The following is a 17,084-nucleotide window of genomic DNA, read 5'->3' on the forward strand; positions in this document are numbered from 1 at the left end:
TTAAAAATAAATGTGCCTGATTCATGTTTGTGAGTTGTAAATAAATATTGAATAATAATCTTCGTCATCATAATAATATCAATATATCTAATATATCAATATAATAGGGAATATGACTATAATATATGTTATCAATAATAACAATATAATTCCAATAATATTATTGAAAAAAATAGCGCACGCGCAAATCGGTATTGTTGTTGACGTTGACCTTTTTTTAAACTGCGCGAGAACGTCAATCGCTTTCGATCTCCCTGAGAGAAACAGCTGCGTTTTACCGTAAGTATCATTCAGCGTTCATAAAACGTTAAACACGTTGATAAATTGTAATTTGACATAACATAATTAGACATGAATGTTTAAACGGCGTATTCGTTGTCTTACATTAGTTAGACAACATTAGTTATTCGCTTAACTAAGGCAAGACAGACGGCTGATTTTGTGAGGTAGCCAGTTAGGCGTTGGCTAACGTTTTGGACCGTTAGCTAGCTAGATACCAGGTTTGTTATTAGCATACCGAACACGCATAGTGAACCTGGCTACTCTAGATCGATAACTACCAGTGTGCGTGTACATCGTCAGGCTTTGATTTTTAGATATAACTGATAACATGCCCCTTGCACTGGAAGGCTTGCAAGCTAGATAGCTAACAAAAAGTATCGTTCGAGATATAGCCAGCTTTGCTAGTCAACTAAGTAGGGACGGCCGAGTGTTGTAATGGTTCACAGAACAGCCTTTCGTGAACAACCAGTAAATGCTGGAGCTAGCTACTTTTGGCCATTGTAATTAGGATGTATTGTCGTGTATTTGTATCGCTGTATTTAGTAGTTAGGTAATATGTGTGTTATTACACACCAGACCAAGCACACAAAGTTAGCTGGTTAAGTAGCTAGCTAGCTAATATAGAATGGGGATCTACGTCACGCCGCATTGCTTGCTGGGTTGTGGCCGGCATATTTTAGTACACGGGTCCAAGAATAAATAATAAACCGTGTAAATAATAAATGCGATATCGCTTACCGCGACAAGTTAAATACAGAATTAATATTTGTGTTATTATAGAGAATGGGAATGTGCCGTCAGCAGACACGAAAGACGCAATGCATTGTAGTAATGTTTTTGTAGGTTTTGCACTTTTAGCGCCTCAGGGAACCTCCGGTCAAACCATGGGTGATCATCAGTTCTGGTGGTCAGGTGGACTGCGCACACTGCACATGGCTGGCATCGCAGAGTCTTGTACACACATTGGGGCTCTCCTATTTAAAATTAAAGTAGCAGTGTGGATACGGGTTACCAAAACGGTCACTGATGTTCTAGGCTATTGGATGATGCCTGCTAATGTTGACAAGGTTCAAGCAGAGATGGCTCACAAGATTGACTTCTCCACTGGTGCAGCTAAGAGGAAGGCACTTGACAAGTGCATCAGAGGAAAGAAAATTAAGCCGAGTATATGTATTATAGCCTGTTAAAATTTGGCGAAATATTTGACCTTGCTTGTTGTGTTGCACTGTAATTTGCAGGTTTCAAAGCTGTAAATACCGACAGTTTGTGTAAGTACATTTTGATATTAATTTATACATATAATTGACAAGGTGTAGCAACCTTAATAGGATTTGCACCCTTCATTCATCTGGAAGTTCAATAATAAGGTATTGGTGTCTATGAAAGCACTAGGCAGCTCACTTGATTTTTTAACAATTGTTCCAAATTCACTAAATCAGTCATGTGTTATCTCAAAATATTTACAGTATGACAGTTGAAAGGTTTGTTTGAAAGATGCAAATGTTGTTCACATATTTAAATGTTTCTCTTCTCTATTTGCATATCCATGTGTACGTCAAGCTATTTGAAGTGAGTAGAAAGCTATTAAAACTGCAATTTCTGTATACCTGGTGTGTTTGCGGGGTTACAAAAATTGTGCATTCTGTAGCAATGTACAAATTTCTGAATGTTTTTATGTACAAATATGAGTGTAATGGCTGTGATGGGCATGATCTGATATGGTAGAGACCAGTGGATGGTGTGTTGTTACAGTAAAAAAGAATGGGCCAGTGAGCTAAGAACATTTTATTAACATAATTATGGAATTTTGTGTAATATCCAAGTTCCACTCTGGACAGGACTATTAACAAATAAGCATCTATTAGAAAAAGACCACAAAGCACTTCTGTAAGGTCCTCTGGAGAAGGGCACCTGGCAAATTGTGAAAATGTTCACTAATGTGCACTTGTATGTTTCTGTAGGTTCAGTTCAGCTCACCTCACCTAACCTCAGAGTACATAAAAGAATTTAATGAGACCTTTGTTTCCTCTTAAATACAACACACATACATATCATAAAACTGCCATTATTTTATACTATCTAAATGTATGTGTACATCAGGCATAATACTCAGTGTTTGGCTAATGGACCAAATGTGACCGGTCTGAATGTAGATTGTTTGTACAAGTTTCACTCATGCATTTCTGTGTGTGTGTGTGTGTGTGTGTGTGTGTGTGTGTGTGTGTGTGTGTGTGTGTGTGTGTGTGTGTGTGTGTGTGTGTGTGTCTCTGTTATGATTTTAGCAGGGTGACCTCAGTCTGGTCCTGGTGTAGGTTCCTCTGGCTTCTGAAGGCTGCTTGTGAAAGTAAGGGTTTTTAAAGGTTCAACGTTAACTGCATTATTGACACAGACCTATGTATTAACAGATAAGCATCTATTAGAAAGAGACCACAAAGCACTTCTGTAAGGTCCTCTGGAGAAGTGCACCTGGCAAATTGTGAAAATGTTCACTAATGTGCACTTGTATGTTTCTGTAGGTTCAGTTCAGCTCACCTCACCTAACTTCAGAGTAAGTAAAAGAATTTAATGAGACCTTTGTTTCCTCTTAAATACTACATACATACATATCATAAAACTGCCATTATTTTATACTATCTAAATGTATGTGTACATCAGGCATATTACTCAGTGTTTGGCTAATGGACCAAATGTGACCGGTCTGAATATAGATTGTTTGTACAAGTTTCACTCAGGGATTTGTGTGTGTGTGTGTGTGTGTGTGTGTGTGTGTGTGTGTGTGTGTGTCTCTATTGTGATTTTAGCAGGGTGACCTAACTGGTCCTGGTGTAGGTTCCTCTGGCTTCTCAAGGCTGCTTGTGAAAGTAAGGGTTTTTAAAGGTTCCATGTTAACAGCATTATTGACAGACCTATGTATTAACAAATAAGCATCTATTAGAAAGAGACCACAAAGCACTTCTGTAAGGTCCTCTGGAGAAAGGCACCTGCCAAATTGTGAAAATGTTCACTAATGTGCACTTGTATGTTTCTGTAGGTTCAGTTCAGCTCACCTCACCTAACTTCAGAGTAAGTAAAAGAATTTAATGAGACCTTTGTTTCCTCTTAAATACTACACACATACATATCATAAAACTCCCATTATTTTATACCATGTAAATGTATGTGTACATAAGGCATAAGAGTTTGGCTAATGGACCAAATGTGACCAGTCTGAATGTAGATTGTCTGTACAAGTTTCACTCATGCATTTCTCTCTCTCTCTCTCTCTCTCTCTCTCTCTCTCTCTCTCTCTCTCTCTCTCTCTCTCTCTGTGTTGTAATTTTAGCAGGGTGACCTAACTCTGGTCTTGGTGCAGGTCTCTGGCTTCTGAAGACTGCTTGTGAAAGTAAGGGTTTTTAAAGGTTCAACGTTAACATTTGCAGAAATGTAAGAGCCATAACATCATGCATACTTAATTTCCCTGAGGGGAACCTCCCAAAGGATCAATGAAGACTTATCTATCTATTTATCACATAAAGAGGAAAAGCAAGCAAGCTGTGTTTAGACTGAAATCACCCAATACTATATATATCCAGTGAATCTGATTGTGAAGTAGTACAATTGAATTCACAATTTGCAATTCTACATGCATGCAGATTGATTCTTCTTTATTTTTACAGGTCCTGATCTGAAGACTTTTCTAGTCTTTGTTGGTCTTTTCTGTCTTTCTATTAAAATCACCTCTCCTCCCCATCCCAATATTTTCTCTTCTTTTCTTGTCTGCATCTATTGGCTTGCCCTTGCAAGTACAACGATACCCAAAACGATATCCAAAACGACAAACGAAACAAAACGAAAAACAACGCAAACAAAACGAATTTACCTCGCCGGAAGGCACAAACGAAAACTTACCGCGCCGGAAGGCACAAACAAAAATTTACCGCGCCGGAAGGCACAAACGAAAACTTACCACGCCGGAAGGCAAAAACGAAACCAAAACGAGCCGGAAGGCACAAACGAAAACAAAACGAGCCGGAAGGCAACAAAACGAGCCAGAAGGCAACTGTGATTTATTTGTTCCAGATTATTGGCTGAGTGGACCATCATCGCTGAGTGCTGTTGAAGACACGCATCATACACTCCTCACACACATCATTATTCTCTTATCCCAGTGAAGAAGTAGTACTATATATCAGTTTTGCAAATTACAGAAGTGCATTTTTTAAGAAGTAGACCCCATACTGTTTGATGTTTGTGCATATATAGTTTTTTGTGTGTTTTATATACATTGCCATTTTCTTGTTGCTTTGTGTTGAATTGATTTGTTTCAGACAAACAACAGTAAGCAGTAGGACCATCTTTGCCTTCTGCAGACACACATATATAAAGTTTTGAATTGTATGTTTGTGCATATATCGTTGCATAGGTCTAGGCTGTTATAACTGTTTTTGAGAATTGTTTTCTGATTTATCTAAGGTGACAACTGACAAATATCTTTTTAAAAGTTGTAACAGTATTATTGTGATTTGATTATTTTGAATACAGTAAACGTTTTAAAAACAACCTTTTGGAATAATATTGTTTAAGCAGAATAGGTTAGAATATAACTTTCCACCATCATCTGCTTGTCACAACTGTTCGAGTGGTCACCCCTACACACCTGAAGAAGTCTTCACTCCCTGGCGCTTGGCTTTAAAGGTTGACTGACCTCTGGTTAACAGATCACGCAGGTTTGTTTCAACGCTGAACTCCTTGGATCCATTGAGCCGTGTCTACCATCTGGGACTGGTGCTGAGACGAGTTACATTTGTGTTTTTTTTATTACTGAACTAAGACGTAATATCCTAATTTACAAAGTAGCCCACGTTTAAATTATTTGCATTATCTGTTTTTGATGAGGTTGCACATATTTTAAATACTATTTGCTCAGATTTACTGTTTGAAATCTGTTAAACCATGCCGAGAAAAAGCAAGAGGTCCGTTGCAGCTAAACGACGCGAGGCACTGAAAGTGGATAGCGGAAGCGCTAACCAAGTAGCAAACACTGTTACTAATCGGTATGTGGAGTCAGTTCAGGCCACCCACTGTCAAGGTGACGAGAGATACGAGGATTTCTCGCGTGGTACACAGTGTACCTGCAACGCTCTGACATTTCTTGCTGTGCACAACGAAGTTAACGAGTTGAACTCTATGGGTCTTGACAACGTTTTAGTGAGAGGCGATGCTTTATATACTTCTGTGAAACGAACATTGCTGAATGAAGGAAGGTTTGTGAATAACTATTTAACTTCTGACGAGTTACCAGCGACAGTCGACACCGATCTGCACTGTTACAGTCTTATTAAACACCCACAAAGGTATGGTTTCTTGAAAGACGATGCGCCAATAGGAATGGACGAGTATATGAACCTAGAGAGCGCTCTCGCTTGTCTTACAGATAACGTAACTGATGCGCTTCTGATCGTTGGAAACACCTGCATTGCAGTATTCAGAGATCGCGTAGGGAGATTTGGCTTTTTTGATTCTCACAGCAGAACACCCGACGGATTAAAGCCTGATGATGAGAACACAGGTACGGCCGTGATGCTGACTTTTGCGAACTTGACAGATTTGACCGAAAGGTTGCTACTGCTGTATCAGGGTTGCCTTGAGTTGCGGGACAATCAGCAATACGAACTTCTGCCCGTGTCTTTTGTGATGACAGGTAGTACTCAACATGACGAACTCCCTTGTGAACTTCAAACGTTAAACGTGCAGCCTAGTTTTATTAGCCAGCATGACAAAAAAACATTAACGAAGTTAAACAAAGCACGCAGAAGAAAAAAAATTCAACAACAGATGCAAGAACTCGCATCCTCGCAAACATGTGGGAAACGTGTTAACTGGAAGCAGAAATACGCAAGTGACCCCAAGTTCAAGGAGAAAATCAAACAACGCAGTCGAAATAGCTACTTAAAAAATGCAAATTACAGACTTGAGAAGCAACGAACATTAAGGGTTAATTATATGCTAAACACTACTTACAAAGATAAGCAGAGACGGTACATCACAACGAACTACCGTCATAATGCAGCATTCAGAGAGAAGCAAAAACAATACGTTATCAGTAATTACAAAAACAATGCTGTGTACAGAGAGAAGCACAAACAGCACATAATTGATAAATATTCAAAAGATCCGATTTTCAGGCAAAAGCAAAAACAATATTTTACAAATAGGTGCAGAAATGATTCAATTTTTTATGAGCTTAGAAAACAAAAATTTAATAGATTATATCAGACTGATGTAGTTTTTAGGTCCCATCACAGAGAACAGTGCTTACTTCGGTCAGTGAACAGAGAGTCCAAATTAAAGATGCTACACAAAATACGTTGTGCACAGCATATACAGAAAAAATACAGACTAAATCGTTATTTACACCAACACAGTCTGCATGAAAATATCAATAATGAGTGTTTCTTTGACATCCAGAATCCACAACAGTTGATCGCATTAAGTCACTTTAAAGAGATGGCAAAAGATGGGCCAAGCTATGTTTGCACCGTCTGTCACAGAGCACTGTTTTCTAACCAGGTTCGTGTGTGTGAACACAGAAACTATCAGAAGAATCTTACAGTTGCTTCAGTTTGCTTGACGGGCAAATATGTTCACATCTGTTCCTCTGACTGTCCAAATAACTGTGTGACTGAAGAAAGGAAGAGAGAATGGATCTGCCACTGTTGTCATGCAAATTTATCAAAGGGAAAGATGCCTGCCATTGCTGCTGTTAATAAACTTGAACTTACACCAGTCCCACCAGAACTCTGTGATTTGAATATACTTGAAAGGCATGTTATAGCCAAATACGTGTGTTTTGCCAAGGTCATCAGTCTTCCCAAAGGTCAACAGAGAGCCATCAAGGGTGCTGTTGTGTCAGTTCCTTCAGATGTTGAAACAACAGTAAATGTTTTACCCAGACCAAGAAGTGAATCACAGTTGCTTACAGTGAAACTCAAGAGACGGTTGTGTTATTCAGGTCATTATCAGTTCCAGACAATATCTATGCACAAAGTCTTGTCTGCGTTATGTAAACTGAAAGAAATACACTCTGAATATAAGGACATTGTTCTCAACCCTGTACAGGAAGATGATTTATTTAATGATGTTACAGACGTCACAGATGAAAGTGCTCCAGAACAGGAAATGGATATTGACAACAATACTGAGAGTGAGAACACACAACAACAGAACCCTGAGAATATGCAGCCTGATGCAGATAATGAGAATCAGAGCACTGATCAGCACACAGGTCTAGCGTTAGACACATGTCTTCAGCCACCAGATCTTGGTCATCATCTGTTATCCTTCAATGATGGGATATTCTGTATTGCTCCAGCAGAGAGAAACAATCCAGTCAGTATGTTTAAAGTCCCTAAGATCGAGGCAATGGCTTTCCCAGTACAGTTTCCTTGTGGTAAAAATACATTTGATGAACCACACAGACAGGTTGCTCTCTCACCTAGCAGATACTTCAATGCAAGATTATTCTCTGCTGATAATCGCTTTGCGATGGACACAAACTACATTTTCTTTGCACAGTTTGTAACTGAAATGCATCTAGCCGCTTCAAGTATGTCCATTCAACTGCGAAAAGCAAAAACCAGGACACGTGATGGGCGTAAAATCAACAGTTCACTTTTAAGAGACAAAGTTGAATTAGAGAAACTTATAAAAAATAATGAGGGCACCAGATTCATGCAACCTCTGAGAGGGACACCTGCTTACTGGCAAAAAACACTCCGAGATCTGTTTGCCATGCTCAGACAGCTGGGAACTCCCACATTTTTCTGTACATTCAGTGCAGCAGAGATGAGATGGCCAGAGGTAATCAAAGCAATTAAAGCACAGCAAGGTCAAAGTGTGGACTTCTCAGCTTTAGACTGGTCACAGAAGTGTGAGATACTACGTAGCAATCCAGTTACTGCCATGAGAATGTTTGAGAAACGTGTAGAAGGGCTCATGAACCTGATTCTGTCTCCTGCACAGCCCATTGGTGAGGTGGTTGACTATTTTTACCGTGTAGAATTTCAACAGCGAGGTTCTCCACACATTCACTGTCTGTTTTGGGTGAAAGATGCACCAGAATTTGAAGATGACCCAGATCAAGTTGTATGTGATTTCATTGACAAATACATATCATGCAAGTTGCCAGACACAAACACAAACCGAGAGCTGAACACAATAGTAACAGAAGTACAGACACACAGCCGAAATCACTCCAAATCATGCAAAAAGAATAACAAGTACTGCAGGTTTGGATTTCCTAAACCACCTATGCCAACAACAATGATTACACGCCCCAGACCACCACCCCTTGACACAGACTCTGATGAGGAAAATACAGAAATAGATGAACAAGCACAGGCTAAAGTAAATCTACAGACTGTGTGGGATCTGTTGAATGACAAAAATCAACAATTTGAAAGCATCACAGAACTGCTTGAAAAGGTCAATATGTCTTACCAGGACTACAAGAGAAGTGTTGAGTCTCTTTCTACATCCAGTCAGATCATAATGGAACGAGCACCAAAAGACTGCTGGGTAAATGGCTACAATCCTCTGCTGTTAAGAGCCTGGAATGCCAACATGGACATACAATTCATACTGAATCCATATACCTGTATAATGTATATACTGTCATACATTTCAAAAGCTGAACATGAAATGAGCGATTATCTAAAGCGAGTCATGAGAGATTCATGTGACAGCTCATCTGAAAGGGAAACGATGAAACAGATCATGCATGCCTATGCCAAAAACAGAGAGGTCAGTGCCCAGGAAGCAGTCGCACGCACTTGCAGTTTAAAACTCAAATCATCATCCCGTGCCGTCATTTTCATACCGACAGACGACAATGCTGTGCGCATGAGCCTACCTATGAAGTACTTGGACAACAAAGATCCTGATGATGAGAACGTGTGGATGACAGGATTAATAGAAAAGTACATGGCCAGGCCAAAAACACCAGTGTTTGAGAATATGTGCATGGCAGAATTTGCAAGTGAATACCGAATTGTTTATACAGAACAGAAAAAGGGTAAAAATGTCTTCCCTTTGCAAAACAACATGGGGCACATAAAGAAGCGCACCAGAGGTAAACCTGCTGTCATTCGCTTTGCTCGTTTCTCACCACAAAAAGATCCTGAGAAATACTGTGGAACGCTGCTGAAACTCTACCTGCCCCACCGCAGAATCACACAGCTTACGTCTGCTCAGTTCCACAATTATGAGTCCTTCTACATTTATGCCTTTGTAAAGCTGCCAGGTACAGATGCCCTTCAACGTGTTTTTTCCATTGTACATGAAAACAAAGAAAAGTATGAAAAGCACAGTGAAGCTATTGAACAAGCAATCGAGGACTTTGAACAGAACGGTCCCATTGAAGATGCCTGGACTACTTTGGCTCCAGCAAATGAACTGATTCGTTTGGAATGCATTTTAGAGCAAGAGCCAGAAAATCACAATGATGTAAACGAACAAGATGACGTTCCAGATTACGTTGCATCTAGATCTGAGAACACCACTGCAATGCCTATAATGGAAGGACCACAGATGAGCCATGCAGAAATAAAAAAAATGTACCAGAGCTTGAATGAGACACAGGCAGCTGTGTTCTACACTGTGCGTGACTGGTGCAAAAGAAAAGTCCTTAATGAAAACCCAGAGCAGTTTCTTTATTACATCGCAGGAACAGCAGGAACAGGAAAGAGCCACCTTATTAAATCTGTGTATGTAGAGGCTACAAAAATACTACAGAAACTTCCATGTGTACGTGAGGAAACCGACATTTCAAAACCTACAGTGCTGTTGTCAGCTTTTACTGGTTGTGCTAGTCATAACATTAATGGAAAAACGCTACACTCACTTTTTAAACTCCCACGAAGCTTGAAGCCTCCATATCAAGGACTTGGGAACAATCTGGATGAAATCAGGGCAAACTTGTCAAATGTGCAAATTATAATCATAGACGAAATATCAATGGTGTCAAAGCCTTTATTTGCTTACATTAATTGGAGACTCCAGCAGATTAGAGGGAACAACAAACCCTTTGGCAACGTTTCTATCATGGCTGTTGGTGACTTCCAGCAATTACCACCGCTTGGAAAGGCAAAGCCCCTGTGTGTGTATGAGGACCATGTGCTGGACTTTTGGAAAGATCATTTTAAGATGGTGATACTGACAGAAATCATGCGTCAGAAAGATGACCTTGCATATGCTGAGCTTCTTAACAGACTCAGAGTAAAACGGAAACACGACACACTGTCCGCTGCTGACCGATCTATGCTAGAACAGGTAATTAAATCCCCTGAGGACTGCCCCTATGATGCATTACACATATTTGCTACTAATAAAGAGGTTGACGATTATAATTCAGCTGCCATATCATCACGCTTTCAAAATATTACTAATATAGATGCAGAGGATTATAAAAAAGACCCACGAACAGGCCAGATGCAGAAACAAGGTGTCCCTTTCAAAGGAGAAAAAGGTGATCTTGTTGACACACTACAGCTGGCAACTGATGCACGAGTAATGCTTACCAGAAATATTGATGTGGAAGATGGACTGGTCAATGGTTCATTTGGCAAAGTGGTAAAAATAGTCACTCACATTCGTAAAGATGTTCCAGTTGTGCATATGATTGGTCTTAAGCTGGATAATGTTGATGCAGGACAGAAACACCGCAACAAAGTGCCTGGAGGTGATGATAATGTAGTTTACATTGAGAGAGTAGAGGAAAATCTGAAGAAAAAAGGAACTGTTCGACGGCAATTTCCTTTAAAGTTGGCCTTTGCATGCACCACTCATAAAGTGCAAGGAATGACAACTCTGTGTGCTGTTGTATCACTAAAGAAGATTTTTGAACCAGGTATGGCATATGTTGCACTCAGCAGAACCACATCACTCAGTGGACTACACATCACTGACTTTGATGAAAGGAAGATTTACTGTGACACTGAAATCAGTGCCTCATTGGAGAATATGCCCAAACTTGATTTAAGTGCTATTCAGCCACTTTTGCACTTAGTAAAAGAACCTCATTTGAACTCTGGTCTTAAAATTGTACATCATAACACAGAAGGCCTTCAAACTCATATTGAGGATGTCAAAAGCCATCATGAGCTCCTCTTATCTGATGTTTTGTGTCTTACTGAGACGCATATGACTGGTTCTGTTTTTCCTGATTCTCTGCAGTTGAATGGCTACAAAATATACAAGCGGAACAGACATGCGGCCTACACCAACTACACACATCTGTCCAACAGGAGTGGTGGTGGAGTTGCCATGTATGTGAAAGATAATGTCAAAGCTCATGCTATTCAGTATATACAGAATGTAACTGATCTGGAGTTTGTGGTTTTAAAGGTAGAGGCCCCAAAACAAGCTCTTATTGCAGTTATTTACAGACCACCAGACTACAGGTTGACAGAGTTCTTACCAAACCTAGATGCCCTTTTGACCTCAATCGACATCATGGACTACAGACCTGTTGTGGTGTGTGGCGACTTTAATGAAGATCAGCTGTCAGTTGCAAATAAACCCATTTTTAATTTGTTTCAGTCAAAAGGATACACACAGCTGATAACCAGTGCAACAACAGAGAAGACTACACTTCTGGACCCTGTGTTTATTTCTAACCCTCACACTAGTGTTGCAGCAGGACTTCTCAACACATACTACAGCTACCATAATCCTGTTTATTGTGTTTTGTAAGATAGGAAAATCAGTACGTCACACAGCCCAGTTTCCAGAATAACATTGACCAGCAACCTCAACCCTGAAGATGGAGATCCACATCACCTGATTACTGACTCAGTTTGTTGCAATAAATTGCCAAGCTCTCGATTTTGTGCTACTGAACAGTTTTGTTTATAACTTTTGTCTACAGTTAACTTATCTAGTATTGTACCTTTGTAGAGTTTGCCCCTTTGGATTTTGTCTGCTCTCCTGTGTGCTTTTCTGGGATTTTGACACTGTGCCTGTTTTTGCATACTTGTTTCTCCATGTTACATTATGATTTATTTGTTACAGAATGCAGCCTCCTCAAAAGATGCTCTATTCCAGTGGATTCCCGTAGCGGAGACAGTAGTCACATAGATGTCAGCGTATGTTTAATTGTCCTTTGTTCAGTGTCCATATATGACATTAATATATGTGTTGTCCTTTATTCCGTGTCCATTTATGCAGAGCTGGCCCTAGGCATACTCAAATTGTGCAGCCACTTGAAGCCCCCTTGCCAACAGGGGGCTCCCAAGAGCACCAAGATGATGTAGCATTTGGTGTTGAGGTGGTGGTAGGGGGGGCCCAAAATGAAATTCTGCATAGGGCCCCATGTAAGCTTGGACTGGCCCTGCATAAATGACATCAATGTATGTGTTTAATTGTCCTTTGTTTAGTGTCCATATATGGCATTAATATATGTGTTTAATTGTCCTTTGTTCAGTGTCCATATATGCAGAGCTGGCCCAAGGCATACTCAAATTACGTGGCCATGTAGAGGGCTGGCCCTGCATAAATGACATCAATGTATGTGCTTAATTGCCCTTTGTTTTGTGTCAATATATGACAAAAATAGATGTGTTTAATTGTCCTTTGTTTTGTGTCCATATATGACATCAATGTATGTGTTTCATTGTTCTTTATTTTGTGTCCATATATGACATCAATAGATGTGTTTAATTGGGTTTTGTTTTGTATCCTTATATGACATCAATAGATGTGTTTAATTGCCTTTTGTTTTATGTTCATACGTCTTTCAGGAGATGGGCATTACGCATCAGTTAGTTCATTACCTGAGGGTGGTTAAAGCCTTATGTATGCCTTTAAATCAACTCCTCCTTGTGTTATGACTGCTGTTGGTCATTTTTTATTTATGTTACATTTGTGTTCATTTCTTCACTCAGTTCAGTTTCAGTTCAGCTACCAGGAAGGGGGTAGGCATGGTGAGCATGGTTGTCCAATGGTTGGCTTGGTCAGTGCGCAGGCCTGTACAGTTTGTCCTGTCACTTTGTGTGCACTGTGTGCATGTGTGTCTGTGTGCTAGCACAGGACCTGGCAAGACCTGTCAAAACAGAGAGGGCTGTTTTCTGCACTACCACAGTGATACCACAGACTTATGCCCACCCAACAGAGCCCTGACAGTGGCACATATTCTCTGGTCAAGCACTCAATCAATGGGACCCAAGGGAAGGTTCCATAAGGACTCTGGTGCGCGGCCCCAGCAGTGCATACTGGGATTACAGACAATGTGTGTAAACAGGCCATGTTGGTGGGAGACAGATACAGAGACAGAGACCGAGAGGAGCCCCAATCTTCAACACATATTGCCTATGACCTCTGCTGGACTATTGACACTGTTGTTGACCATGACAACTAAAAACAAAAAAACAAACAAAAAAACTATGGAAGAACAGCGAGGACTGGCTTCTCTACTACCACAGTGAGGTGGAGGGTTATGCCCACCCAGCAGAGCCCTGACAGTGGCAGAGATTCTCTGGTCAAGCACTCAAGCAATGGGACCAAAGGGAAGGTTCCAGAAGGACTCACTGGGATTACAGACAATGTGTCTAAACAGGCCGTGTTGGTGGGAGACAGATGCATACATGCACACAGTGCACACAAAGTGACAGGACAAACTGTACAGGCCTGTGCACTCACCAGGCCAACCATTGGACAAGCATGTGGATATTAGGATACCGTCTATAACCCCTGCTGGACTATTGACCTACCATGCTGTCTACCATGACAAATTTTCCAAAAAAAAAATTGTCGTTGTTTGCTTGATTTCATTGTTTGGTTGATTCATTATTTTTACTTATTTTGTAATGTCAACCGTTCTGGTTCATAAAGAAGCTACACATCAATATTCTGTGTGTATGTTAAAAGATGCTTAAGGCTGTTGATGCATAAAAACTGCTAGATGATGTTAAGTGCTGTGAAATGTAAACCTGAAATCATTACATATGGTTAAATTAATGAGCTAAAAAGCATAAAAGCCTGTTTGGTTGTTTTATGGTTGATAACCCACTAAATTATGTTATATGCTGATTGAACATTAAAACTGTTAAATGATGTTAACTGCTGTTGAAATATTACATATAAACTTAATGCTGAAGTCAGGTAAAAATGAATAAAAGGCTGTTTGGATGTTTAATGATTGATAACCTGCTAATTACTATGATTACTATTACAATAATCACGATCAATGCTGTTTAAATGTTAACACTATTTAAATGTTAACACTATGTTGAAATGTTAAATGTAAACTTAAAATGATGCTGAAGTCAAGTGAAAATTAATAAAAGGCTGTTTGGATGTTTAATGATTGATAACCTCATTATTACTATGATAACTAAAAAAACCTATTATTTGTTGTTGAGGGGGTATTTATCTGTGGTGGGGTAATTACTGTTATGGGGCTATTGCTATTGGGGTAGTTAATGCTGATGTATTTGATATTGTTGAAGGCTATTAGTTTAATGGGGTTGATGCGGTTAATAGGTAATATAGCTGTTTGGGGCAATTACTGCTGAGGGGTAATTGGCTGTGGGGTAGTTGATATTGAGTGGTTATTGACCTGTTGGGGTTATTGTTGTTGATGGGTATTAATATTACTGTGTAGTTCCTGTCAAAAGCTTGTTTAGATGTGGAATGTTTTGTTGAGGGGGTATTTACCTGTGGTGGGGTAATTACTGCTGAGGGGTAATTGGGTGTGGGGTAGTTGACATTGAGGGGTTATTGACCTGTTGGGGTTATTGTTGTTGATCGGTATTAAGTTTACTGTGTAGTTCCTGTGAAAAGCTTGTATAGATGTGGAATGTTTTGTTGAGGGGGTATTTACCTGTGGTGGGGCAATTACTGTTGAGGGGCAATTAGTTGTGGGGTAGTTGACATTGAGGGGTTATTGACCTGTTGGGGTTATTGTTGTTGATCGGTATTAAGTTTACTGTGTAGTTCCTGTGAAAAGCTTTTGTAGATGTGGAATGTTTTGTTGAGGGGGTATTTACCTGTGGTGGGGCAATTACTGTTGAGGGGTAATTGGCTGTGGGGTAGTTGACATTGAGGGGTTATTGACCTGTTGGGGTTATTGTTGTTGATAGCTTTAAAGATTTCTGTGTAGTATCTGTTAAAAGCTTGTTTAGATGTTGTATTTGTTGTTGAGGGGCAATTACCTGTGGTGGGGCAATTACTGTTGAGGGGTTATTGCCATTGGGGTAGTTAATGCAGATGTATTTGATATTGTTGAAGGCTATTAGTTTAATGGTGTTGTTGCGGTTAATAGGTAATATAGCTGTTTGGGGTAATTACTGCTGAGGGGTAATTGGCTGTGGGGTAGTTGATATTGAGGGGTTATTGACCTGTTGGGGTTATTGTTGTTGATGGGTATAAAGATTACTGTATAGTTCCTGTTAAAAGCTTGTTTAGATGTGGAATGTTTTGTTGAGGGGGTATTTACCTGTGGTGGGGCAATTACTGTTGAGGGGCTATTGCCATTGGGGTACTCTACCTGCCCCATCTGCCCCGCTGCTCTACCTGCCCTGCTGCTCTACCTGCCCCATCTGCCCCTCTGCTCCATCTTCCCCATCTGTTCCTCTGCTCCATCTGTGTGTGTGTGTGTGGTGTATATGTGTGTGACTGTGTGTAGTGGGTGTGAGAGAGATGCATGTGTGTGTGCGTACGTGTGTGAGGGGGAGGGGGAGACACATTCAACATAACTGACACCACTCTGAGTGGAGGATCCTCGTTTAATGTGATTTGCACCCTCCGAACAAACGGTCGTAGTTCGGGCTCTATTTAACGTATCGCTTAACCGAAGATATTGTATGAGAGAGGACCCCTGGCTGATTATTTTGCTGTAATTTGTGTGTTGTTTGACCCAATATTGTCTGATTTATGACAAGTTAAAAACAGGCAAATTGTTTAAAATCCCTTAACTGAAACACGGTCTCTGCCACTGTAGACGCCTTGTTTAATGTGATTTGCACCCTCCGAACAAACGGTCGTACTTCGGGCTCTATTTAACGTATCGCTTAACCGAAGATATTGTATGAGAGAGGACCCCTGGCTGATCATTTTGGTGTAATTTATGTGTTGTTTGACCCAATATTGTCTGATTTATGACAAGTTAAACACAGAGGCAAATTGTGAAAAAGACAGTTCTGATTTTGAGAAATTAACATGGGAGTTAATGGAGCAGTTTTCTGTGTCTAGTGCCAAACAAATGCTCATAACTCTAAAAGTAATTGATCAAATGATTAGATATTTTGGCGTGCCAGAAAGGACAAATTTCTCTCTCATTTAAAATTTAAATGGAGCTTCTAGATAAAAGTGGAAGGAATTTACAGCTGTTTATCCAGGAGATTTTTGATGATTTTTCATGACAGCACACTAACTGGGGACATTTCTGAACATTCCGCCATTCATTCTCTATGGGAAAAAGTCAACTTTGAGGACTTGTCCTGAGGACACCGTATGTCCGACATGTCCCAAAAGCACAAGCACACTTCTTCCATATGAGATCTGTGAACCTGCCAATTTTCAAGGCTCTAGCTCAAAAACTGCGACCTGTGAAAGTTACCGAAAACTCGAATAGAATAATAATAATAAGAAGAATAGAGAGAACAGTATGTTGGCTGCTTTGCAAGCCAACATAATAAGAAGAATAGGGAGAACAGTATGTTGGCTGCTTCGCAAGCCAACATAACTAGATAGGCAAAGTTTGTGAACAAACTTTATGTTGGCTTGCAAAGCAGATATAACGCTGTTTTGAATGTTGATGACCTAAT

The 17,084-nt window shown here is 40.0% G+C and overlaps 1 long non-coding RNA gene across 3 annotated transcripts; it reads left to right on the forward strand.

The window, feature by feature from the left end:
* Window positions 1-220: 220 nt before the first annotated feature.
* On the forward strand, window positions 221-4,798 carry LOC143482878 (uncharacterized). Of its 3 annotated transcripts, XR_013122317.1 has the most exons (7): window positions 221-2,275; window positions 2,565-2,626; window positions 2,799-2,830; window positions 3,084-3,143; window positions 3,314-3,345; window positions 3,605-3,664; window positions 3,939-4,798. It is a non-coding gene; the product is annotated as an uncharacterized LOC143482878 (long non-coding RNA). The 3 variants fall into 3 exon arrangements; XR_013122316.1 differs by lacking the exon at window positions 3,314-3,345; XR_013122318.1 differs by lacking the exon at window positions 3,314-3,345 and having other exon boundaries at window positions 221-1,851.
* The last annotated feature ends 12,286 nt before the right edge of the window (window positions 4,799-17,084 follow it).

Source organism: Brachyhypopomus gauderio, chromosome 2, assembly GCF_052324685.1.
Source record: "Brachyhypopomus gauderio isolate BG-103 chromosome 2, BGAUD_0.2, whole genome shotgun sequence".
In the NCBI taxonomy this organism is placed as follows: Eukaryota; Metazoa; Chordata; class Actinopteri; order Gymnotiformes; family Hypopomidae; genus Brachyhypopomus; species Brachyhypopomus gauderio.